Source organism: Peromyscus californicus, unplaced genomic scaffold (genome assembly GCF_007827085.1).
Source record: "Peromyscus californicus insignis strain IS unplaced genomic scaffold, ASM782708v3 Scaffold_18__1_contigs__length_77618521, whole genome shotgun sequence".
Taxonomy (NCBI): domain Eukaryota; kingdom Metazoa; phylum Chordata; class Mammalia; order Rodentia; family Cricetidae; genus Peromyscus; species Peromyscus californicus.
Window position 1 is genome coordinate 29,493,581 of NW_026294480.1, and position 25,803 is coordinate 29,519,383.

General features: G+C 38.2%; 2 protein-coding genes across 30 annotated transcripts in view; one reads left to right on the plus strand and one right to left on the minus strand.

The window, feature by feature from the left end:
* Positions 1 to 13,081, minus strand: part of LOC128113447 (40S ribosomal protein S25-like) — an 85,839-nt gene extending 72,758 nt beyond the window's left edge. For 20 of the 28 annotated variants that reach the window (XR_008219464.1, XR_008219469.1, XR_008219458.1 and 17 more), the window contains exons 1-3: positions 11,506 to 12,540; positions 6,784 to 7,121; positions 5,358 to 5,399 (exon numbers count right to left, since the gene is read on the minus strand). The gene's annotated coding sequence lies outside the window, so the exon portion shown is untranslated. Of the gene's footprint in view, positions 1 to 5,357; positions 5,400 to 6,783; positions 7,122 to 11,505 lie in introns of all 28 variants that reach the window. The other 8 variants (XR_008219451.1, XR_008219476.1, XR_008219460.1 and 5 more) reach the window with 8 other exon arrangements.
* Positions 13,082 to 13,369: 288 nt separating this feature from the next.
* The window catches only part of Nipbl (NIPBL cohesin loading factor), a 168,825-nt gene continuing 156,391 nt past the window's right edge, over positions 13,370 to 25,803 (plus strand). For both annotated transcript variants that reach the window (XM_052743159.1, XM_052743160.1), the window contains exon 1: positions 13,370 to 13,691. The gene's annotated coding sequence lies outside the window, so the exon portion shown is untranslated. The remainder of the gene's footprint in view (positions 13,692 to 25,803) is intronic.

Here is a 25,803-nt window from a genome sequence, read left to right on the forward strand (position 1 = left end):
CCACCACAGTCAATTTTAGAACATTTTCATGATCTCAAAAAGAATAGTGTAGCTTATCTCGTGTCTACCCATCTTCCCAGGAGCAGCTTCCCAGTCACTAATATACCTACTCTGTAGAAGATACTCTTGTTCTGTCCACACAGGTCTCTCCTGCCAGCTCATGCACAAGAAAGGAATCATACAGCCTATGAGATCTTGTGATTAGCTCCTTCCATTTACAGTGTTCTGTTAGGATCCAATCACATTGCAGCATGGATCAATACTTTTCTTTTTACAAACAAAAATGTGCTATGGTATAGATATGCCATATTTGTTGGTTCATAGTCATTTGTTTCCGCTTCTGGTTATTGTGAACAGCGCTACATTTTTTGGGCACAAATTTCTATGTGGATGCACATTTTCATTTCTCTAGAATCGCTCAGTCACATGGAAATAAATATTTAATCATTTGAAGAAGAGCGAGACTGTTTTCCAAACTTACTACACATTCCTAAGGCAGTACCTGAGGGTTTTAGTTTCTCCCTCTTTTTGTCTTTAATCTGTCTTTTTATTCCAGCCAATGTAGTGCTGTCCCATTTCTTTGGTGTCTAATGATGTTAAACATCTTCTCATGCTCTGATTGGATTTATATTTCTTCTTTGAGCAATATCTAGTCACAATCGAGTTACTTTACTTGGAGTTTAGTTCATATATTTCACATACAGATCCTTTCTATAATTGCAGATGCTTTTCCTTCCTGTTTTGGAGACTGCTGCTCTTGTTCTCTACTTTCACACTCTTGGCGGTGTGGATGCCCCTCAAGTATAAGATTTGGATGAAGTCAGTATGAACTTGTTTCAGTAACTGATGCTTCTGTTTTCATATTTAAGAATCCTTTGCCAAATCCAAAGTCATAAAGCTTTACTTGTTTTCTTCTGACAGCTTTACAGATTTTGATTTTATATATGTCACTGATCTTTGAGTTAATTTTTGCAAGTGGTGTGAGGGAAGGGTCTTAGTCTTTGCATATGGCGATTCAGTTGTGCTAGAACTTGTTGAACAGTACCTCCATTCCTAAGCAAAATCTTACCTGCTGTACGTCAGTATTGCCTTCCAAATTAACCAGCTAGTACTTGCCCCAGCTTTATCGGAATCTTAAAGTCTAACACTTCAAGAGGCATATGTATATGCAAAATTTATATATATGGTAATATATATATTATATATAGCATACCTAGCTATTTTGGGTACTGCTTTAGAATGTTACAAAACTAAATATTCTTGAATAGATAATTGACTATAACTCTACTTTTAGATGATTTGTAACATATATGGCCATCCATGAATTTTAAAAAGGACCATTGTATATGTGGGGATGTACATGTCATGTTGTGTGAATGGAGGTCAAAGGACAACTTTTGGTCCGCTTTCTCCAACTACCTTTAAGAAGGTTCCAGAATAGAACTCAGACCTGCATAGCACGTGCAGTTACCACTGAGCCATCTTACCAGCCCAGAGAGGACTTTTTGATTGTCGTGGTTTACTACTCAATTTATTACTGAAACACAGAAACCTCTAGAGCAGTGGTTCTCAACCTTTCCTAACGCTGCAACCCCTTAATACCGTTCCTCATGTTGGTAACTCCCAACCATAAAATTATTTTCATTGCTACTTCATAGCTGTAATTTTGCTGTTATGAATCATAATGTAAAATATGATACGCAGATGGTCTTAGGTGTTTGACAGGAACAAGTTGAAAAATGCTGCTCTATAATAAATGGCACAATCTTTACTTCTAATCCCTCTTACCATTAGGCAACAGGAACAATAAAAAACGTGAGATTATCTTTGATTTAAAAGACCCAAAATGTGTGGTGAGGGTAGAAACTGACTGGATAGCTGTTAAGAGGGCTGGCAGCAAGAGAAACAAAAGCCAAGTGATAAAGGTCAGGCAGTAATAAGTAGCCAGGTGGATGTGCAGATTGGATGGCAACAAAAAACTCCTGACTAACTGGAAAATGAGGAAGGTGTAGCTAAATTGCCTAGCTCTAGATTCAAAGTATCATTTAATGTTAATAATTAGCTGCTTCAAAGTAAAGTGTTAACTTTCTTGCTTTCTTAGGAAATCCCCTTGTTTTCCTGATCTATTTTCAAGCAAAATGTAAAAAACACAGTAACTGAGTAATTCCTAGGATTAGATGATGTAAGATTTTACAGGTTATTGATTAGAGCCCAGCATCTGAAAGATGTGAATGAATACAATAAATAAAAAGTTCTAGAATGTCTTAGAGGGAAAATCGTGGTATTAAACCATAGCAAGTGTCCTTTATAATTGTTGGCTCTTATTTCTTTTAATTTTATTTATTTATTTATTTTGGTTTTTCAAGACAGGGTTCCTCTGCATAGTTTTGGTGCCTGTCCTGGATCTTGCTCTGTAGACCAGTCTGGCCTCGAACTCACAGAGATCCACCTGGCTCTGCCTCCCTGGGATTAAAGGAGTGTACCACCGCCACCCGGCGGCTCTTATTTTTATAAGCTTTCTGTGTTTGTAGCTGCAATTAGCACATGTATGAGGAGGACTCCTATCTCTGTACCTAGTTGTTTCCTGGACATCTATGTGTATTTCCAACTACCTAGCCAGACAGCCAGTGAGTCAACAGGCACCTCAAGTTCAACTTTTCTAACATCAGACTTATTCTCTCTGCTCTAAGCCTATACTCGGTCCGGTATCTCTCTCAAGTACATGAGTGACCAACCATCTAGAGAGCTAAGCTGGCAGGATCAGTAACACTCGACTCCCTCCTCCTCTCTCTTACATATTCATTGATTTGTCTTTGATTCTATTCTGTCTTTCAAATCTTCCTGCTCCCTTTCAGCTGTTTTTATAGCCCAGGCTTCATATGTGATTTGAATATATGATTACATTAATTTCTTATTGATTTCCTTTTCTCCACCCTCTTTCACCTTCTACTTTTCATTCCAATGCTTAAGCGGTTTTTGTTTGGTTGGTTTGCTTTGCTTTAATTGAAATTACAAGAGCAATACAGTCATAACAAAAGTTCATGTAAAAAAGCAGTATGTCAAAGAGTATAACTATTTTAAACAATTAGATTCATATTTTGCAATTGTATGTAATTTCCAGGTTGCCACTTTCTTTATCTTGTCTGGGTAATGTAGCTAACAGTTCTTTCTAATGTCACTGTGCAGTTACTCTAAAATGCAAAGTTTTCATATTTACCTGTGGGACTAAAAGCCACTCTTTTAGACTAGATAGAGTACCACATATCTCAGCCTCTTTACTTTATCTGTTACATCCAAACTGGCTTTCAGATTACAAAATCTTTTAATGCACACATTTTTATATGTTCTGCCTCTTCGTTAGAATAACTGATTTAGTTCCTATTTCCCTGTCAGCTATTTGGAAATTACTTCAATGACATTCAAAGTTTACCACTGCTGCAAAGCTTTATTAAAACCTTCATTAGCTTCAGTAATTTCAGTCCTTCTGATGCAACTTAATGCTTGTTTTAAATGTAGCAGATAGTAGTCTGTGTTGTTAGCTATATGAGGAAAGAAACAATTACTCATTTCCATTTACTGTTTCCAGTACATAGATGATCCACGTGCTCATTGACTGAAAGGTCTATAGCTTCATAATATTGTTTTATTATGTCCTTCTTTGTTGTTTAAGAGAGAGCCTTACTATGTAGCTCAGGCTGGCCTTGAATTCATGATTCTTCTATCTCAAGTGCTGGGATTATAGATGTGTATCTCCACACCAATCTTGTTCATTCTAACATAAAGATCTGACATCTTCCAAGTTTGGATCTACACATCCACGTTTTCATGCTATTCTTTTCATTAATTTAATAGTCCTCAAAATGATTTTTAAATTAGTTTTCTAGTGAGCACTCCTTAACATCATAACTATAATGTTCTTACAGCAATACTATAGCTAGATTTAATGTAAATACAAATTAAACGAAGCTTTATCAATTCTGAATTCCTTACTGTTATCAATATTCAAAGTTTTAAAGAAAGCCAGTAAATTTTTAAAAAATACTTTTGCAATGCATTATTTATATACCCTGCAGAAATGTCTTAAATTATCTTTGCACATGTAAAATACTGTCAAATACTACTAGAGGTCTTCTGGTTTAATACTGTCTTTTCTCCTTACATAAGAAAAAGTTCTGAAGAATATGTGAATGTATAGGGAAAAAATCTAGTGAAAGTTGATGTCAGGATTAAATGCAAGGTAATACAGACACTACACTGGACAGATGATTTTAGAAGCAGTGAAGAAAGATACTGCTAAATTAGAAACGTAACTATTAGAAACAATTTAGATCTTGGTACTCATGTGTTTATTATGTGCACATACACAGGGGTGTTCATACAAGTGTAGGTCAGAAACCTACAACCTTCAGGGTCATTCTTCAGACTCCAAACACTTCTTTTTTGAGACAGGGTCTCTTACTGGCCTGGAATACACCAAATAGGCTAGGCTGGTTGTCCAGTGATCCCCAGGAACCCGCCTGTCTGCTTCCCCTGGTAGTTGAGATGACAGTGATCTGCCATCATGTCTATCTTTTTCTCATGTGGGGTCTTGGTATTGATCTCAGGTGCATTCTACTGAGTTAACTCCTTAGCCCTAGGTCTTAGGAAAATATTTAAAATATCTGAGGAGCAATACTTAAAACAGCATTTCCATTGTGAGTACATATTTCTCACTAATTTTTTTTGTATTTGATTTGTTAGGGAAAAAAAAATTATACTGATTTGTACTGCTTTTTTGCTCACCAGAAGTCACTATATTGATATTCCTAATGTCACCTTGAGTTCTTCCAGAATAGAACAAGGTATGAGCTATTTTCTTTCCCTTTTTTGGTTTTAAGTTTAGTTATAGTCTGTACTAAATCCCCCCCGCCCCCCCCCCCCCCCCCACACACAGGGTTTCTCTGTGTAGTTTTGGTGCCTGTCATGGATCTCACTCTGTAGACCAGGCTGGCCTTGAACTCACAGAGATCCACCTGGCTCTGCTTCCCAAGTGCTGGGATTAAAGGCGTGCACTGCCACCGCCCTGCTTGTATTAAATCATTAAATCTTGTGTATACTATGTATTTTGAAATAATGACGAAGTTACAACAATTATTCCATTAGACTGTGATATGCATTAAGCTTGCAATAAGGAAATGGTTCATAATAAAGCTGCCACTTTATTAATGTGCTTCCTAAAAGACTATTCTAGCAATTTTTCCACGTACAGAAGCATTAGAAAAATTTTTAAAAATGACTTTAAAAGGTTAGATTGTTCATACCGTTCTTCAGCTCGTACCCATCACAACCTGTAAGAAGGAAGCACACAATGTGCTTACCTAGGAGTGCCCGTTTGTTTCAGGAGTTTTGGTACTACAGTCCTGTAGGAAGGGCATGAGTTTTGTTTCAGACACACTTCATAATTAAAACAGACTTAATACCAGGACATACATAACAGTATATTATAACAGAGCATTACAAGAGAACTGACTTCAAAATCCCCCACCAATACTAACTCTAGTGTCATTGCTAATGATCTCCTCCAAAGGACCATTTCCTCAGAACTGGTGGCACACATTTAATTTGTACAAATGTCCAAATTTTCAATGGCATTATTCACTGAATATAAGGCTTTGTCTACTTTATAATGAAGTTTTTATACGCTATGGAAGTAGTAAGAGCTCAAGGAGCACACGTTTTCAGTGAATAAACATGGGTTACCATACACTTGGCTAGAAGTTGCCTGGACCCACTGTCTGAAACAGTTCAGACAGCATTGCTGCACCCTTATATTGGGTAAGTGGCGAGGCTACCACAATTCACTTCATTGTTCGGCTTCACAGTGTGGGTCTTTAAGTTTATTTTGACGCAGTTGGTTAAAACCCAGGTCTTAGGTTCTACATGAAATAATAACAAATAGATCATATCTTTTAATTCAACACATATCTACTTATTAGGCATTTTGAGGCTCCTAGGAGACATTAAAAGTTGACACATCACTCAGCTACACCTCCAAATAAATCCAGTACTGAGTTATTTGTTGTGTTTATAATGGATAATGAAAACAATTCTATTCTCAATTTTCATAGTGAAAAATCACTTCATTGTAAAAATATTCTAGCAAAATGTATCCCTTAGCTGAAGTGTATATTAAAAAAAACAAAACAAAATTTTGATCCACTTATTTGTATTTTTAAAATGTGTCTATTTAGAACTCACTATCAACTTTAAATACAAAGTACTGAGAAATGTTGACTCTGACATCTGCAGAGCAGTGTGCCACCGCTCTAAGGTGCTGGTTTCTGTTTATCCATCAGACTCTAGTACTGTGACATTCCCACGTCTGTTTCTACTGACATTTCCTCTCCTTCATGTTTGGTACTCTCGTTTTGTTCCGATCCACTGTCAACACTGGGAGTAAAAAGAAAAGCAGTGTCTTGAAGTTTGCACCTTTTACTTTTAGTTTTTAACATCTGGGTTTGAAAAGATTTTCTGCTGTTCCACTATTCTTCCTTGAGCTGTCTGTAATTTAACCAGAAGTGTAAGATTGCTCAACATAAAAATGTTTGGATCTTTACATATTTTTTCCCAATTTGCTTCCTAAAAGGTAATTTTGATGGTTAACTATGTCGCCATCTCCACAACTGACACACTAGTCGCCTTTGTCCCTTTTTGATGGCTTTTTCTACACTGGACTAAAACAGGAGCACAGCTGCCACAACAGTTCAATGCAAAACAGGAAGTCACATGGCCTTCCTAGCTTACCTTTCAAGGCCAACTCACTCCCCCTGCTGGTGAGTGGTAGTAGTCATAGTTCACAGGGCATTATTAGTACATTGCTGAAAGTTGAGAGAGCACATAGGCTTTGGTTCAACTGGATTATTTCTATGGTAAAATTTATGCTTAGCAACTTTTTAAAAAATGTAAGGTTTAATATACCTGCCACTTAAGGAATCCGGCACTAGAAGTCTGAATAAACAATGCTGTTTTGGTTTAGTTTTTGAAACAGGTTCTTGATATGTAGCAGACTGACCTCTCAGATATGGTGAAAACCAATGCCTTTTAAATCTCTTAAGTAGACCACAACAATAAAATACTGAAATCTATAGAGAGTAAGAGGAAAGAGTAATGAGATGTTTACATTTTATTAAAAATCTCAGCATGACATACATAATCCCTACCTTCTTTAAGTTATATATATTATTTTATTACACACTTCTCTTAATTCTGTTCACAATTCTTGTAAGTTTCCCATTTTAAAATTCTATACACAATTTTAAGCATGTTTATTTAAATAAACAGAATAAACTGAGTAGCAAATCAAAGCTAACTATTTAAGAAGTTATTTGCTCATGCTATACAGAGAAACCTTATTGAATAGCTGTTTTTTGATTGGGACAAGTTTTTATCATCTTAAAATATAACTTATTCTTATGATAATTACTCTGTGAAAGATGGCAATTAGTTTTCTTATGAGCAATACAGGTATAAAAGTTAAGAGAAATCGGGAAGGAACGGAACAAAAACCTTACATTTGTCCCACATTTATTATTTTGCTGTATTAAATGTTAGCTTACAATGCACCAAAATAGATTGGTAATAGTCTCTGATCTACTGAATGCATCAGATGTAGATCCATCAGGAAAATACTTTTTCTGTACAGTGTGAATCATGATTGTCTTTTTTTTTTAAACCAACATTTTTATTTCCTGCTCCTTACCCTGAAAATACCTTTCTGAAAAGAGCATCAAATCTCCTTTAAAATATTTAGTGTCTCTTCTAAAATTCATATTTTATAGGCAACATTCTAACATTTCCCTTTTCTACTTTCCAGGGGAAAAATAAACAAAAATCTGAACTCTGTTTTGTTCTAAAGAAACACAAAGAAAACATTCTCCTTTTGCTTATAGCCATAACTCACAGTATGGAATATACTTTAAAAAGTAACCTAGTAAATGTACACACACATAAACAAGGTAAATATTTATTTTAAAACACATGAACCAGGCAGTGGTGGGGCACGCCTTTAATCCCCAGCACTCAGGAGGCAGATCTCTGACTCTGAGGCCAGCCAGGGCTACACAGAAAAACCCCGTCTCGAAAAACTAAAAACAAAAAAACATGCACCTTTACCATCTGTGATGTACTGTTAGTTTTCCTACCTTCACTATTTTAAAGAAAGGACATAATAAGTTAAGTTTACAGACTTCACAGCAGTGCATAGCCAACAGTTTTGAACACTGTTCAACAGCAGATATTTTGATTACAACCTAACCCACCTTAAAGAGCAGTGAAAGTGACTTTTAAAAGCTTAGCTCTTATCTACTGGAGATGTTTCAGATTTTAAACATCTTGCATACTTCCTTTAGAGATAAAAATCACTTTTAAGCAGGTGATTGTCTAGATTAGCTTAGTACTAAAGTACAACTATAGTTTAACTCTGTTCATATCCTGTATTTGTGTGGTTCTATGTAGATTAGGCTTTCATGAAGGTACATGACCTTAAATAACTTTACATTGAAATATTTCAGAAGTACACTTAGAAGATGTAACTGGTAGCGCTACCCTAGTTTGGAAACATAAAGCACAGCTATACACACAAAATAAACTGGTTAGGACTCATGATTAAAATGAATGACACAGACAATAAGATCTACAGATTTAGTGAAAATTCTTAATTATAAGTTAGTAGGATTAGTGAAAAGATAAAGCTTATTCTTGAAAACTATGGGAAGTAAAAATGAATAAAGATGTCATAGGAAAAAACTCACTTCTATAATTTTAGAAAAAAAATATATAAAGTATATCAAATGGGTTCCATAAATACTACCATAAATTTAATTAAGGCACTTATTTCAAAAACATGAAATAAGGCCAGGTGAGGAGTATGCCTTTAATCCCAGCACTACAGAGGCAGAGGCAAGTGGATCTCTGTGAGCATGAGGTCAGCCTAGTCTACACAGAGAGTTCCTGGCCAGATCTACACAGTGAGACCCTGGCTCAAAAAGACAAAAAAACGAAAGACAAACACACAGAAACAAACCTGAAATGAAGCTGGAGAGTTGGCTCAGCAGTTAGGGGTGCCTCCTGTTCTTCCAGAGATCTGCTTCCCAGCACCCCCGGCACCCATGGCACCCACCCCCGGCAGTACAGCCTTCCACTCCCTCTTCTGACTTCTGCGGGTACTCCCGCCACACACATAAATAAAAACCTTTTAACAAACCCACAGAAGCTAAAATAGTAATATATTTATAGAATGTTGTCATCTGACAATTTTAAATTCTACCCTCAAAATCGACATCCTTAACTCTTCACCAAAGTTTAAGTCATCCTAAATGTAATTTAGTTATCCTAAATATGAGGTCATTTTGAATCTACTATAATCTACAAGACATACATATACTATTTGTTTTTTATTTACTGTTCTCTCCCTCTTAAAAAATGTGTTCTTATTAGAGATAAATATATAATAAGGTTTACTGTCAGGCATAAATAGTGACAAGATAATTTTCTAAAAATCTTTTATTCTTATCACTTTAAGGCAAACTGCAACTATCTTGAAGATAAATATTCATGAAAATATAAATTCATAAAAATTCATCAGCTTTACCAATTTTCTGGCAATAACATCACAGTTAAAAATCCACCTAAAATATTGTATATCTTTGTAATTCACTGATCAAAAATACAAATGGGAATATACAAGAACATTCCTAGCAACTAACTGCGTCAAGAAACTCACTCTTTAACACAAGGTGCAAAAGTCAACTGGTTTTAGAGGTAAGTTACAAATGTAGAATCGAAACAAACTAGTAGCATGGAGGAAGACAGGTGTTAAGCAAACAGACAAGAAAATAACCTCACAAACAAAGTAACTGAGTAATGAATGACTCAGTTTGGAGCCATTGTGTGGTGGTGCACACCAGTCAACTCAGCCTAGTCAGGCTGAGACAGGAGGATGAAGGATTAGGCCAGCCTGCACTACATAGTGAGTGCCTGACTTAAAACAACAAAGATCTTAAATTTAGGCAAGCAAAATACTAATTGATTCCATGAGGAAATACTCCTAAGCACTGAAATTATTTAATTCTGTAATCGGAAAAGCCTTCAAAGAGAGTGAGCCCTTGTCTGCCTTCATTCATTATTTTATATGAGGTGCCTAGCAAAGAGTTAATTAGCACCTAATAAATCTTCAATATGTTTTGAGGGAATAAATTAAAGTTATTAATTTTGGGTGCTGGGGAGATTGCTCAGTTGGCAAAATACAAACCTGAGGAACCGATTTGAGTCTCCAGCAAGCTGGACATGGTGGTGTACACGTGTAATAGCAGCACTGGGAAGCTCAGACAGGTGGATTCCTGGGACTTTCAAACTAGCTAGTTTCCCCTAAGTTGCAGAGGAATGACACCTGGATTGACCTCTGGCTTCCACATGAAAACACCCTCACACATGGACATGCGCACACCAAATTATGTTTTTAATTTAAGTTTGGATGAAATGCTGCATCCATGCCAAGACTCTGTACCAACAGCCTATCAGCTGTCTTTACTGAGGCATGCAAAATTACTAGCTCACCAGCAACATTCAAGAAAGCGGACAGGAAGATAATTGTGCTTCCATAAGGAAAATGAATTTTGAAACTGAGTGAAAAGCATTTTAAGCCATTTGTAAGTTACTTAAATCTGTTCTCAAAATTAATACTGAGCAGATTGTTGACTGTACTAAATAATAAGTAATTATTTATGCTAATGGGATGTAAAATAGCTATTAAAATGGTATTCTTGTCCAAAAATTCTGTAAATAAAATATAAAAATTTAAACTATAACTAAAGCCTTTTCTATACAACTTCCAGTATACTGCTATATTTAATTTGTAAGACCTACTTTTCCTGATACTAGGAAGTAAAATTTCCTACCTTTATAGTTTTCAAAAATCATTTCCAATTAATTGGTATAGCAAATGCTACAATAAGGTAAGTAAATGTAAATAACATCAACCTCAACACGAAGCTTGCTCTCATCTTTCACAGAATCTTTACTTCAGAAAACTTAAAAATAAATTCCTCTAGCTTTTGCTTTGCTTGACAACATAATTAAGAGTAACCAAAGTAGCCAAATGTGGTCCTTTATACAAGGCCTTTGAAACATACACCTTTTGAACCACAGTGTCACATGTTATGTGACCAATAAGTACTTGCTGAATGAATTTTTCTAGTAGTGCTGTATTTGAGCTGAGCCAACCACATTCTTGGACTTCAGTTCAGTCAAAATAGTGTGTATTTTGCAAGAAAAAGGGCAGACAGGATTAAGAATGAAGTTTTATGACTCGTGAGAGCAAAATGAATTAGCCCACTATGGATAAGGTCACTTGATCAACAAATGCACTGGTCTCTGCCACGCCATCTAGAGAAACCCAAAAGCAGCCATCACCTTTATGAGCTTTCGAATGCCCAGAAGAGATCTTTTCCTGACCTCTGATAAACTTACCTCGGTTCCGTCTATATATTTTCCTAGTTTTCACCATCTTTCATGAAAGTTCTTTCAGGTATATATTAGCTGATATTAAAGGGTAGAGTTCAGAAATGAGGAAAGAGGGTGCCACAGCGCGCGATGCATACATCACACCAGCGAAGCAAAGCTAAACTTCATCTCCTGAAACTGCCGGGCAAAGAGCCCGGAAGATAAAATGAGACCGAAGCCGCCAACCTGTAGGTAAAAGAAGCGATGAAGGCACCCAGGTGGCATCTGAGCAAAATCCTCAGGACGGGGCCAACTTCTACGGATGCTCTGGGGGTAAGACGGCAGAGGCATGGCGAGACATAGTTCTATTTGCAAGGATGCCGAATCGGGCTCCTTTCTTGCCCATTTCTTGCAGGACTCTTTGGGCCCCGACTTACTCCAGGGTCTGGAGAGCAGGAATGACAAAATCTTAAAACACTTGGCCCCCAGTGACTTCTAAAGCAAAAGAATAACCTGGAGGTGAGCTGTCCCATACACTTCTAGCACCTCTGTACACATACAAATAAACGACTGGCGCTGACAACTTAATTCATTTAAAAAACAGCATGTTTCCTCCTGAGTAAAATCCGCTTACCTACTGGCACCTTTTAACCTGGAGAACAGCCCCCTTTTAATTTATACAAAACAGAAAACTCTGCAGCGATGGAATTCCCTCGTTTTACAGTAAGCCACTACAGACAGGCACGGTAGTGTATGCATATTCACATTTTTGTACTCCAGCCTTGTCCAACGCCTCTGAGTTTCAAGCATAAAGAGGAAGACGACGTTTGAAGTGCGCCGGTCCCCGGGCTCCGGTGCCCCGCGTCCGGATGGCCTCGGCTCCACCCACACCTAGACCGCCGCCGCGCCGGAGCGACCCGCTCCTCGCTCGCACAGCGTCGCCTACAGGCCTTCTCCCGACTTTCAGGGATGAATCAAAACCACCGCCAAAAAAAAAAAAAAAAAAAAAAAAAAGAGGCAAGTCCAGCAGCGCCCGCGTATTTCCAGAAATTAATGCACCACGATCACGATTCCAACTCAGCCAGGCTGGGAGCCTTCACCTCCGAGGATTGCGTTCTCCGCAGAAATAGCACAGACAGACAGAGAGTCCGGCCGCTCAAAGGACGGGAGGCGTGCGATCCATCCATCCATCGCGGCTGCAGGGACGCCGTTTCAAAGGCGCACCGTCGGCATCCACCGGCTGGCCGTCCGAGCTCGGCTTCCCCGGGGCCGATGGCCGCCGAGTCAGGGCGCGCAGGGCGGCCTCCGCTCGCCGCCGTCCGCGGCGGCCTATGAGGCCCGGAGCGCCCGGGAGAGAGAAGGAGAGCGAGCCCGGCCGCGGAGCCATCACACCGGACCAGCGCCCGGCTGCTGTCGCCTTCGGGGGAGAAAAAAAAACAAAAACAAAAAAACAACCAAACCCAAGCCGGGGAGCACCGGCCACCCGAGCAGCGGGCGTAGACGGCGCCTCGCAGGAGCGACCGCCCCAAGGCAGCATCCGCGGCCGTCCGGGGCCGGCCAGGGACGCGGAGAAGAACGGCCGCCGCCGCCGCCGCCGAGGCCGAGGCCCCCGGGGCCCGCGGGAACCGGGACGCCGAGGCCGAGCGGCGAGCCCGAGCGGCGGCGGCGACGGCGGCGGCGGCGGCGGCGGCGGTGGCGGAAGTGGAGTGGGGAAGAGGGGGTGGTTGTTAGTGTTTGGCGCCGGCGGAGGGAGTCATTCCTGCAGCTGCACTTCCGGTCGGCATTTTGTTCTGAGAGGGAGAGACGGAACGAGAGAGAGAGAGACACACACACACAGGGCTCCTTCCCCCCGCCCGCCCTCCCCCCCCTCCCTCCGTCGGTACCGACTCACCCGACACCACCACCAAGCCGCAGGGAGGGACGCCCCCGCCGACAGGAGGATTGGTTCCTGGGCCCGCGGCGATGCCCCCCCGGTAGCTCGGGCCCCTGCTCGGGTGTTTGTGAGTGTTTCTATGTGGGAGAAGGAGGAGGAGGAGGAAGCAGCAGCAGCAGCAGCGATTTGTCTTCTCGGCTGGTCTCCCCCCGGCTCTACATGTTCCCTGCACTGAGGAGACGGAAGAGGAGCCGTAGCCACCCCCCCTCCCGGCCCGGATTATAGTCTCTCGCCACAGCGGCCTCGGCCTCCGCTTGGATTCAGACGCCGATTCGCCCAGGTAAATTCCTGCTCTTTATTTCGGCGGCGGCGGCGGCGGCGGCGGTGGCGGCGCCGGCGCCGGCGCCAGGTCCTCAGCGTTTCTCCTCCTCTCTCCCCTCCCCGCCGTTTCCCTCAGCGGCCCCAGGTCTCTTCCACGGGCGAGTCGGAGAGTTCGCTCCTCTCCGGCGGCAGCCACCCTGGGTGGCGGCGCGGGGTTTTGTACCCTCCTCCCCGGCCGGCTTTCGGTGACGGGGAGCGGGCTCCTGCCGGGCGGCCGGGGAGGCGTAGGCCCGGCGGAGAGTGCAGGCCGCGGGCCAGCGGAATCTACTTGAGCTCGGGGATTAGGAGAGCTCCGGGGCTGAGCGGAGCGACCGCTGGTCGGTGACAGGCCTCGCCCGGGAGAGGAGCCGTAGCTAGTGAGGAGGCGGAAACAATACAACTATCAGCAAATGTGCCCCGATCGTCCCCATATTTACAACTTTCCCGGTCCGGGAGTGGGGAACGTCCCAGTGAAACAAACAACCCCCCTTCTTCCCCCGGTGACCCCATGAAGGGAGGAAGTAGTTTCAGTTAGTGAATCAAATGTAAATACTCAGACACGGCTGCAGTGGTAATTCTCTGCAAAACTTGTTTGGAGGTTGGAAAGTTAATAAAAGGCTCGTTTTCTCTGTAAAGGGATTAAACCGTCCGCATGTATATTTAATATAGAAAACCATAGCGTACGTAGTAAGACCCTGCACATCCTCGCCCAGGAGCTTTTATGTTGTTTGACAGTGTGTGTTGCACATGGACTTTATATTCAAAGATAAGTGTAAAGTACTTGACAGGTTTACTCTGCCACTTTATGTTTGTATGTGTTATGTAAGGACAATTTTAAATGACTGTACGTAAAACCCCCAGGTACTTGCTAGCCTAAGCGTGTGCAAGCATACAAAGAATTTGAAATGTTCTGAGCTTAGGCCGAGATAAGGATGAAACCTATTTTCTTTCAAAGGATAGAAGTTGAGTTACACTTGAAATCTTTGGGAGGTTTAAAAAAAAAAAAAAAACCACGTAGAAGGTGCTATCCTTTCTTGTCAGGGCAGATCTTCGTGAGGTCCCAGGATTGTCATTGGCTGTTTGTACCATGATGTTTGACTGTGTAATGAGCGAGGTGTCATTTTAATAGGTCAAATGTATCTGTAAATGCTGGAGAAAAATACCAGTTCTGTATCCTAACAAGTTCTCGTTCGCGAGTAAGTTATAAATGTTGGGAGCTTGTTTGTGGCAGCTTCGGTAGTGGAAGTTGGTGTGAGATGGAAATACCTTGTTGAAAGTCGTCAGACTTACAAATTGCACCGAAAAAGAAATGTCCCGTTTGATATTTTGTTTCGTACTCGCTGAAGGAAAACTCATTTGTTAAAAGGAAGCAACACTCTTCAGTAAAGTCCCTCGGTTTAATAGTAATGGTTTTAAATATTGGTTTAGGTATTTTGTGTCTTATATTTTTGTCACTGTAGATAGAAAAACTTTTCTGCGGGTGATTTTTGATTTTAACATTCTGCTTTAAAAATTGCTCCACGTTTCCTGCAAACGTATGGATAAATGTTAAAAAGAGTGAAGTTAATATAGCTGTCACGTACTGGGCATGTTTTTAATGCTATAAATCCGTGTAGTAGTCAGTAGCGTGTCCGTGATTTGTATTGGTCGGGGAGCAGTTTGAATTTTAAAAAGCCTGAAGCTCCTGCTGAGCCCCAATCCCGGCCTCCCTCCCTCCCACTAATCTCCCATTCCTGTCTTTGTGCTGCCTGCTCCTGTTCGACTGTGTTTGCTACGGGGCCTCAGGCCTGCGGGGGTGAAGGGGGGGTGGTGGTAGGGGGTATGCCAGGAGGGAATGCTGACCGGAGGAAGACTTCCCGTCTTGAGAAAGCAGAGGGTTTGGTGTTTGGGGGCGGGGGCATGTAAAGGGTTGGGCAAAGGCGTCATTAAAATTTTTTGAAAGGCCTTGTGATTATCTTTTCAACTTTTATTAGATTAAAAAGGAACTGTATGACAAGAGGTGAACCTATTTCCATGAAAGATAATGGGGAAAAGAGTTCTTCTTGCTTAGTTTTCATAAACAGAAGCAACTTTATTTAGTTTCCTAAGTTACAAGGAGCCTTATGTAGATGTTTGAATCAGTCTAGGAGATATCAGTGTATGTGAGTGACATATTTTTCCTTAAGTCTTTGGAATTAGATTACAGTTAGTATGTTCCTCTCTTGATTATCCCAGTCCTACATCTTTTATAACTTGTAAGTAATGTTCAGTTAGTGATGCTTTCATAAGATCTCATACACATTTCTTTAAAGTATTTTGAAAATACTTTTGTTTGGCGCAGATATAGATTGTTTTTAAAGGAGAAAATTCAATTCTTGAACTTTATATTTTGGATAATTTAGTTGGAGATAACAATTTATGTTTCAAGAAGGATTATGGGTAGTCTATTGGAAGTCACCTGCATTGGTTGAGATATTCCCCAGTGACAAATCTTGTGCTCCCCTTCCTCCCTTTAATTCAGTGAAAAGATACAACCACCAAACATTCCAGTGATTGTATAACTAGTTACAGTATTTGGAGAAATAGTCTTACTATACCTACATGTTCCTAGTGTGCCTAACCTCAACTCTGTGGCTTTCTGTTTTTCTTGAGTATACAGTTACCAAGAACTTGTATAACTTGGAGAGAAAAATAACCTTAATGTAAATAAAGAAAATCTAGTAAACCAAAGTTAAAATTAAGTACATAATTACTCTCAGCATTTTAAGAAGTGTATTTGGGATGCTTTCTAACATCATTCATCCCATTTGTTTACTGATGATATTTGAATATACTTTTGAACCTGTACTACTGCTGCCTACATTTAAGAGTGGTGTATTTGAAGAAAGATTAAGGCTTTTCAGTAGGGATGAAAAGTGAAGATTTTTACTCTGTACTAAACAATTTTGGTTCTGCATAGTGATTGTTATTAAAATTTTAAATATGAGCCGAGCTACACCAATTGATGTGTAGAAGCTTCTTTATTTCAATCAGACTACCGAACTCAAAAATGTACTTTGAAGGCTTCCTAAATTAATTTCTTACTTAATTTTTATACTAATCTATCATCAGACTGTCATAGAAACATCTGACATGTCTGTACTAGATTTTGACATAGCCTATTTTATTTTTACTTTCTCAGAACAAGACATAACAAAATTAAGTAAAAACTGAGTTTTATGTAGTGTTATTTATCTCTATTGCTTATTAAGAAAAGCATAATTTGAAAGTATTTCTAGAATTTGGAAGTAATATTTCACTTTCATATTGAGTTATTGGGAGATCTGGGGGTAAATTCCTTTGAGAGAAATGTAGTTTAATTCTGTTTATCAAGGTACTGACTACGTACTTTTAAAGAAGCCTAATTAATTGTTAAGCTTGAAGATGCTTATTTTAATATTCTAAGCATACTAAGTTTGCTTTGACCGGAATTTATACTCTTAAAAATTTAGAGAGCGCTTTAAAATGAACTATTTCCAATAATTGTCTTTTGTAATAATATTTTGTGTTTTTAGACTTTTCAATCTTGCCTGAATCCATTTATAGATATTATTATGTTTGTATGAGAGAAATGACTGGAGTAGTTATTTTTCAATAGAAAACTTCACACTCGGAGACCAAGTAATATATATAATGAGTGAGTTAAAGGGATTTCCTGATACTTAATACTTTTTTTTTTTTTAAATTAGATTATGTTTCTCTAAGAAATGTCTGTACTCTGGTCTTCAAGCCATGTATTTCTTAGTTGCAGTACTATACCGTTTTTAACTTTTTTGAATTATCTGAGTTCAAGATAACTCCCCTCCCCCTTTTTTATTTTAAAAGAGATGGTATCTTTTTTCCCCTGGTTGTATTTTCTTGGTGTGAGCATACTAGTTTGACATACATTGGTGTATGTGTTTAAACTACTGATTTTATTTTCTTGTGCACCTATTACAGATTTTAAATGGTTATATTTGTAGAGAATGATATGTAACATTTCCCGAGTTGTTTACTTTTTATTTTTAGAAATGACTATAGTGGAGCTTTAGTGTTTCTGCTTGATTTAGCAATTTAAAAACCTGTTTCTGTCCATTTAAAGCCATCATTCTCATTTTAAAGAGTGTTTTGTGTGATTAGAATATTTTGCCTAAGTAAGTTAATTAATAAAAGTGATTTTAGATAGTTGTAGCATATGTAATTTTGTTTTGGTAGAAATCTGGAGTTAATTTTAATGAATTAAGTTTTATGAGATTGCATTATACTTTTTAAGTCCAAAGTGATATTTAGAAAGGTTATTTAATAACAAGAGTATTGCCAACTAAGAATTTTCCTGTAAGATTTTGATTGCCTATTATTTGCCAGGAATTGTGTTAAGTATATCCCTCATAATATTATTTAATTCTGGAAAGTACATGAAGTAGAAAGTTATTTACAATTTACAGATAAAGAAACTGATGTTAGGAAGATAAAATTGGGCATAGTTATATAGTTCACGAATAATTAGAAAGTTATTTCCAATTTACAGATAAAGAGACTGATGTTAGGAAGATAAAATTGGGCATAGTTATATAGTTCACGAATAGTTAGAAAGTTATTTACAATTTACAGATAAAGAGACTGATGTTAGGAAGATAAAATTGGGCATAGTTATATAGTTCACGAATAATTAGCCTGACACACATTTGTTTTCCAAAGTTCAAGGTTCTACAGCTTTAATTTTGTAAAAGTCCTGTATTCGTTTGGTTTCTCAATTGACTCAACATTCATAAGCTTATATAGTTAAAGAAATCATGTACATCAGGCTAGAAGATAGAATATAATTTATTTCTATACACATGCTATTTTTGAAATCAAGTTTTAACTAGCTTTTTAATTTTGTTAAGTGGTCTGTGCATTTTTTTTACTTCTCTTAAGTTTTACTTCTCTCTAAGTTTTTTTTGTTTGTATTGGGTTGAAATTGTCATAGTATCTATTTTCAGAAAGGAAAAAAATAGCTTTAGAGTTATTTCATTCTTAAAAATATAAATGACCAACTGTAGTATAGAAGATAAATCTATAAATTAATAGTACTTTAAAAAAACAGCATTTATGTAGTTGTCAAATGTCGATCCTTTCAAAACCGCCCACTGGGTTGTGTGCTTGTTCCAGAGCTGTTGCCATTACAGAACTTTGTGGGAATTATGTTTTGCTTTGCTTTGCTGTAAGCAGGTTCTCATTAGGAATTGGGAACTCTCAGAGATCCACCTGCCTCTATCTTAGTGCTGGGATTAAGGTGTGCATCACCATAGCCAGAGGGAAATCCGTTTTTGAATAGTCAGCAAAGCATTTGAAATATCAAATCCCCCCCCCACACACACACACACACACTTTTTTTTTCTTTCCCCCTTGTCAAGACAGTGTTTTCAGTGTGTAGCCTGCCTGGAATTCCCTGTATAGACCAAGCTGGTCTTCCTGCCTCTGACTCCTCAGTGCTAGATACAGGCATGCACCACCACACCCAGCATTGAAATAGGCCACTTAAAATAAAATTCATTATGAGGAATTTTTATTTTCAGGAGGTGGATTGGAGTTAAATAAGGAAGAAAATTATAATTAATCTTTTTCAGCCAGGTGTTTTACCTTTTGAATTGTGTGTGTGTGTGTGTGTGTGTGTGTGTGTGTGTGTGTGTAGACAGGAAGCGGGGTCTCACTGTATACACTTGGCTGGACCAGGATGTACTCTGTAGACCAGGCTGGCTTGGATCCTCTTGCCTTTCCCCCCAAGTGCCGAAATCATAAGTTTGCTCTATCACACCTGGTAGTATGTAGCAATATTGAATGGTTTTCATGTGCCAGAAACTCTTCTGGAGTCTTTACATTATATTGTCTCAATTCCCTGAGGTTGACATATTATAAAACTAACTTATGGGATGATTAAATGACTAGCTCAAGGTCACACAATGAGGTGTGAAAAGTTGAAAAAGCATTGAGGAGTTCTTTATCCACTCTACTGTGTATCATGATTTTAAAACTGTCCAGTTACTCAGTGAAGCTATAGTATTCTTGTTTTATAGACATGGAAACAGAAGCTTATCATGTTTAAGTAACTTGTTCTGGGTGGTAAATCTAGCAAGTGTTAAGGGAATTCTAAGCCAAATATGTTTAATTCTAAACACCCCTATTCTTTGCATTCTTCCATCTTGCTGCTTCAAAGTTTACAAATTTTTTTATGTGTATGGATGTTTTGCCTGCATGTATGTCTGTGCATCATGTGCACTCCTGGTTTCCATAGAAGAAGGTATTGGATCCCCTGAAATTGAAGTTACAGCCTGTTGTGGGCTGTTACATGGGTGCTGGGACTTGAACCTGGGTTCTGTGGAAGAGCAGCTAGCTAGTGCTCCTACTGTTGAGCCATCTCTCCAAACTGAAAATTTATACTATAATTTTTGATGAAAAGAGTAGGCTTGGTATAAGGTATACCTTTTTTCTTGTATAGCTTATAAAGAGAGCCTCAAAATAATTTGTGTTTGGGATCTGACCCAGGGCCCCATCATTCAGCATGTGCGCTTATCACTAAGCTACATCCCTAACCACCTCCAAAGACTTATGTTTTGATAAGCTATCACTCACTAGTTACCAGATTATAGCCTTATAAAATACTTTGTTACTATACGTTATGCATACCTGTATATATGCACATATATATTTAAATAGGATATTGATTTTTAAATATATCAACTATATATTTAAAATATATATGTAGAATAGCTCTAGAAACTGTCAGCTATTTTATTTTATTTTTATGACTTTATTGCAGTTTTTAATTACTTTATGAAAATAGTAAGCATCAAAATTTTTCCATGAATTCGTTAAACCTCTAAAAATAAGTCATGTAGGTAAATTGGCTTTGCTATCTAACTTGTATCAAACATCATTTAACATGGATACATTAAACTCTGAAGTTACCTTTTGCTTGTTTGCCTTTTGTCAGAAAGGAAACACTTGAAACATGCAGGAATTAATTTATTTAAACAATTTTAAGCTGGGCAGTGGTGGTGCACGCCTTTAATCCCAGCACTCGGGAGGCAGAGCCAGGTGGATCTCTGTGAGTTCAAGGCCAGCCTGGGCTACCAAGTGAGTTCCAGGAAAGGCACAAAGCTACACAGAGAAACCCTGTCTCGAAAAACAAAAACAAAAACAAAAAAAAAAACAAAAAAAAAAAAAAACAATTTTAAGTATTTTTACCTCTTCTAAGAAATACCAAAACTGTGAGAAAATTTGAAATACTGGATTCCTTTTTGATAATGTTATATTTAGGTTATTTGTCTTCTCCATTCCAAAGACTCATGCTATCTTAAACAGGTGAAATGCATGCTTGTTTGTATATGACCATTACTTTAAAAAACATCATATTGTTCCAGATACTTTAAATCTAACAATTTCTAAAGCAGTACTGCAAGCCAGAGCATGGTTTATGTTAAAATCTTAAGCTTTATGGTTGATATTTATGATATTCGTTATTTTCAGTACAAAAAAAATGCCCTTGAAATTAATCATAGCAAGGAAACATATCACTGAGTTATCCAACACTGCCACTTTGAAACCCTTTAAGAATTTTAAAGCAGGACTTCTTAAACTTTTTCCACTCATGAACCTTTTTTTGCCCAAGAAATTATTATATAACCTTGGTATATATGGGTATGTAAATCAAATATTTACTGCTAGTAAATTGTAAACATTGGGGCTGGAGAGATGGCTTAGCAGTTAAGAGCACTGGCTACTCTTCCAGAGGCCCTGGATTGGATTCCCAGCCTATATATATAAAACAACCATCTGTAACTCTAGTCCCATGTGGTCCAATACCCTCTTTTGGCCTAATGTGGACACTATAAGCATGTGGTGCACAGACATAAATGCAGGCAAATGCCTACACACAGAAAATAAATAATCTTAAAAATAAAATTATAAACCAAATTTAATTTGAAACAATTTTTTGGTATATATACTATTTCCCCACCTGTTAAAGACTAAAGCAAATTTGCATACTAAAGTGATAAATACGTAATTCTTGTGGTTTTTTTTTTTTTTTTAACAGAAGGGATTAAATCTTGCTTGAATATTTGATACTACAGGATGTAATGTCTTCCGGCTTGTATTTTTTGTTTTGTTTTTACTTTAAAGACAAGGTCTCGCTATGTACTTCTACCTGACCTGGGATTCATTATGTAGACCAGGCTGGCCTAAAACTGCTTGCCTCTGTCTGCCTCTGCATCCTGAGTGCTGGTATTAAAGCTGTATATTACCATACACACCCATCTGCAGCTTTTTTAAGAGTTGATCAATATTTTGATACTCACACATGCCAAGAGCACCACCTCACATAAATATGTAGTACAGAATGGTAGAAGTATGTTTAGGGTCAGTTGTTGGAAATTTGTTCCTGGTTCCAAGACAAAAAAAAAAAATCATATAATGACTAGTACAAAACTCAAGGTAGCAACTCAAATAGTAATTTTTTAAAATCTAACATTCTAACTATGTTAGACTACGATCCAAAGATAAACTAATTTGGTATGTACAAACTGAGGAATGTGGTATGAAAGTATTAGAAGTCTTTGTTTTCCATGGTCAAAGCATTAGTTTTTATACCACGGAAGATTTTAGTGCTTGATTCATTCAGAATCAAGGCCACAGTGAAGTCAAGGGAAGAGACATGGGTGAGCACCTCAGGAAACACCTTCAATGTCATTCACATGTGGTTTTGAATTCATCTTTGGTTGCTGTGTGAACAGAAACCTTTAATGGTTGCTAAATATTGTTGCTAAAATTTTCACAGCACCCATATTCAGTTCCCTGACTCCTTATGGAATCACAAGGAGCCACAGTTAAAGAAGCTACTTAAAACATTTTAATTTTTGCCGGGCAGCGGTGGCGCACACCTTTAATCCCAGCACTCGGGAGGCAGAGCCAGGCAGATCTCTGTGAGTTCAAGGCCAGCCTGGTCTACAGAGCAAGATCCAGGACAAGCACCAAAACTACACAGAGAAACCGTGTCTCAAAAAAACAAAACATTTTTTTTACTTGCCTTTATCTGATAATATTATGGTTTACCAATTTCAGCTAAAGAAATTGATCATCTAGGTATAGGCTGTATATATAGGGTTCAGTTTTTCCTTGGTAATGGCCCAAGTTGAAATTTTAGGTGGGCTAAATTAGGCATAGCTCAATATAAGTAGTAGTTCTGTACTTTTTTAAAAAATAAAAAATGATACAAAGGACATTTTTTCCAGGGTTCTGCTTATGCCTTAGAAGACAACTTGAGATTGAAAGCTGAAATATAATAAGAGAAAAGAACAAGGAATACTATATCCCACAACCTCTGTTCAGGTTATCCTGAAAGCCATATATGACCTTTTATTCTCTGCCTGAGTGAAATTTTGCATAGCATGTGGAATATAGGACAGAAAAGTCCAAAATACTACTGGTAGGAAGTCAGTGACATTATCCATGGAAATGTTTGTCTAATGTCTTGTCTACACATACTTTGCTTTTCAAAATGTTAAGTGAAAAGTAAAACATCTTGTGAACATTCCCTTGATCATTTCTTCCATTTCACAACATTTGTACAGCTTATAACATACCTGTAGAGAACATAATTTGTTCCTGTGTCCATTCACCCTATGGTGATGTCTTCCTGCTTTAGGCATTTGGTAAAGTTGTGGAATTGTTTAGTTGAAATTGAGCTGCATCTGTGATTTCTCCCCTTCTCCCCTTTTCGCTTTTTCCTTTCCTCTTTCCTTTCCCTTTCCTCTAAGCACTGAACTGCTGAGGTACAGCTCTTGCCATGGACAGTTCTTAAAGATCTGTTTCTAAATCTACAAGTACCAATGGCAAGTTTTATTTCAGTCGGTTTCAAAATACAGGTGTATACTTGTGCCTTCTTGCCTCTGGGATAAGAGCTTTTTATTTACATGCATCCCTAGGACTGCATTGTAATAGAACTTGCATATAAAAATGAATCAAATAAAAATTACAGAATTCCTTTTTCAGCTCTCAGGACTGTACAGTATAAGAAACATTTTTTCCCCTTTGATTCTAGTCCTTTAGACTAAATAGTTGGGAATAATTTAGTAGGGTTTATTATAAGAAAGTAGTTATCTCATTACTTTGTTTTAACTTTAACATAGTTTAAAGTTTTCTTTACTAACTCAACTGTTAGGTGTAATGTGTATTAGGTTGTGATGAGAAATGCATTACTGCATATAAAAATGCTGCTCAACTAAAATGGTGATCTGATAGCTGCATTCAAAAATTAAGTTAAATTTATTGAGGTAATTTGTGCCGTAAAAGTCATTGTTGGATCCAGTTCTGTTGGATGAGTTTTGGTGAACATTAGATCTTGTCACCTACCACCATGACAGAGTATTTCTCTTAAAAGTATCCTTGTGTCTCTTTGTGAGTAGTTTCCTAACTCTATCCTAACCGTTAGCAGTATGTCTGATATTGTTCTTACAGCTTTGACTTTTTCTAGAATATCATATAAATGGAATCATACGGTATATAAAACATTTCATGTCTTGTTTCTTTCACTTAGCAGAAGGCTTTTGGATTCATTCATGTTGTTTATGTGTATCAATAGTTTATTGGTAAGTGAATTTTGAAGTTATGTTTAATGTACTCTGGTGATTTTCTTATAAAAGTATTACAAAAACTAATACTTTAAACAGTGTGCATATTTTTCTCAGAGCTTAGTGGCCTTATTACTGAATGTTGTACTTGTGCAGTTTTTACCCATTACCACCTCAAATCTAGCATAATTGGCATTATTATTAAATGGCATTTATTTATGTTAGTACATGCTATTAGATTAAATACTTTACCAAATAAGTGAAGTAGACATTACTCTTTCTCATTATAGGGAAAATAATTAACACCATGTATTTGAAACTTTTAGCATGTAGACTCTAGAACAAGAAATAAGGAATGGTGTAGTAATTAAATTAACTAATTAACTAAATTAACTAATTGAATTTTTTGTTTTTAAAAGACTTTTATTTTATTTATGTATTTATTTTGTAAGTGTTTGCATGTATGTGCACCATCTGCAAGTTGACTCCAGAAGAGGACATTGGATATCCTATAACTGAAATTACAGACAGTTGTGAGCTGCCATGTGGGGCTGGGAATCAAACCCAGGTCCTCTACAAGAGCAGCTAGTGCTATTAACTTCTGAGCTATATCTTCAGCCAATTGGTTTGTTTTGAGACAGGGTTGTTAGTTACTGTGTTCTTCTGGCTGACCTGGAACTCAACATGTAACCCATGCTGACCACAAACTTAAGCAATCCTCCTGCCTCACATCTCAAGTGCTGGGATTATAGCCACTACCCACCACACTGATAGCTTACATTTTGTTTAAGTTTAACGTTTATAAATGCATATTAAAAATAATGCACATGTTACAGTGAAGAACATCTATAGTCTTCCTGTAAAGATTAAAGCTGGAGAAATGGTGTTGTTTACTGAAAAGTGGAGGAAGATAATGATACAAGTTGTTCTTTGCTTATTTTATTTGACCTCCCCATCCCAACTCTGGTTTTGAAATAGTTTCCTCTTTGGGGTTTAGGAATCCTCTTGTTATTTTTCTGTGTCTTTCTCCTCTATTTAAAAGAAAAAAAAAGATTTATTTTTATTTATGTGTATGTGTGTGGATATATACATGTGCATGCAGTTTTCACAGAGGCCAGAGGAGGAGCTGGAGTTACAGGCAGTTGTGAGCCATCAAACATGGGTGCTGGGAACCAAACTCAGGTCCTCTACAAAAACAGCAAGTGCTCTTAACTGCTGGGCCATGTCTCTAGCTTCTGCCCTCCCAATTTTAGACTCTGTATGTGGGGGGTGGGTGGAGGGTGAGAGAGAGGAGAGGGAGGAAGAGAGACACAGAGAGACAGAGACAGACAGACAGACAGACAGACACTGGCTGGCTGGCTGGCTGACTGGCTGACTGGCTGGCTGGCTGGCTGACTGACCGACTGTGTAGTTCAGGCTGATCTTGAACTTATATCCTCCTGTTCCAGGCTCCCTGGTTGATGTAGTTGCAGGTTTATGCCTCTA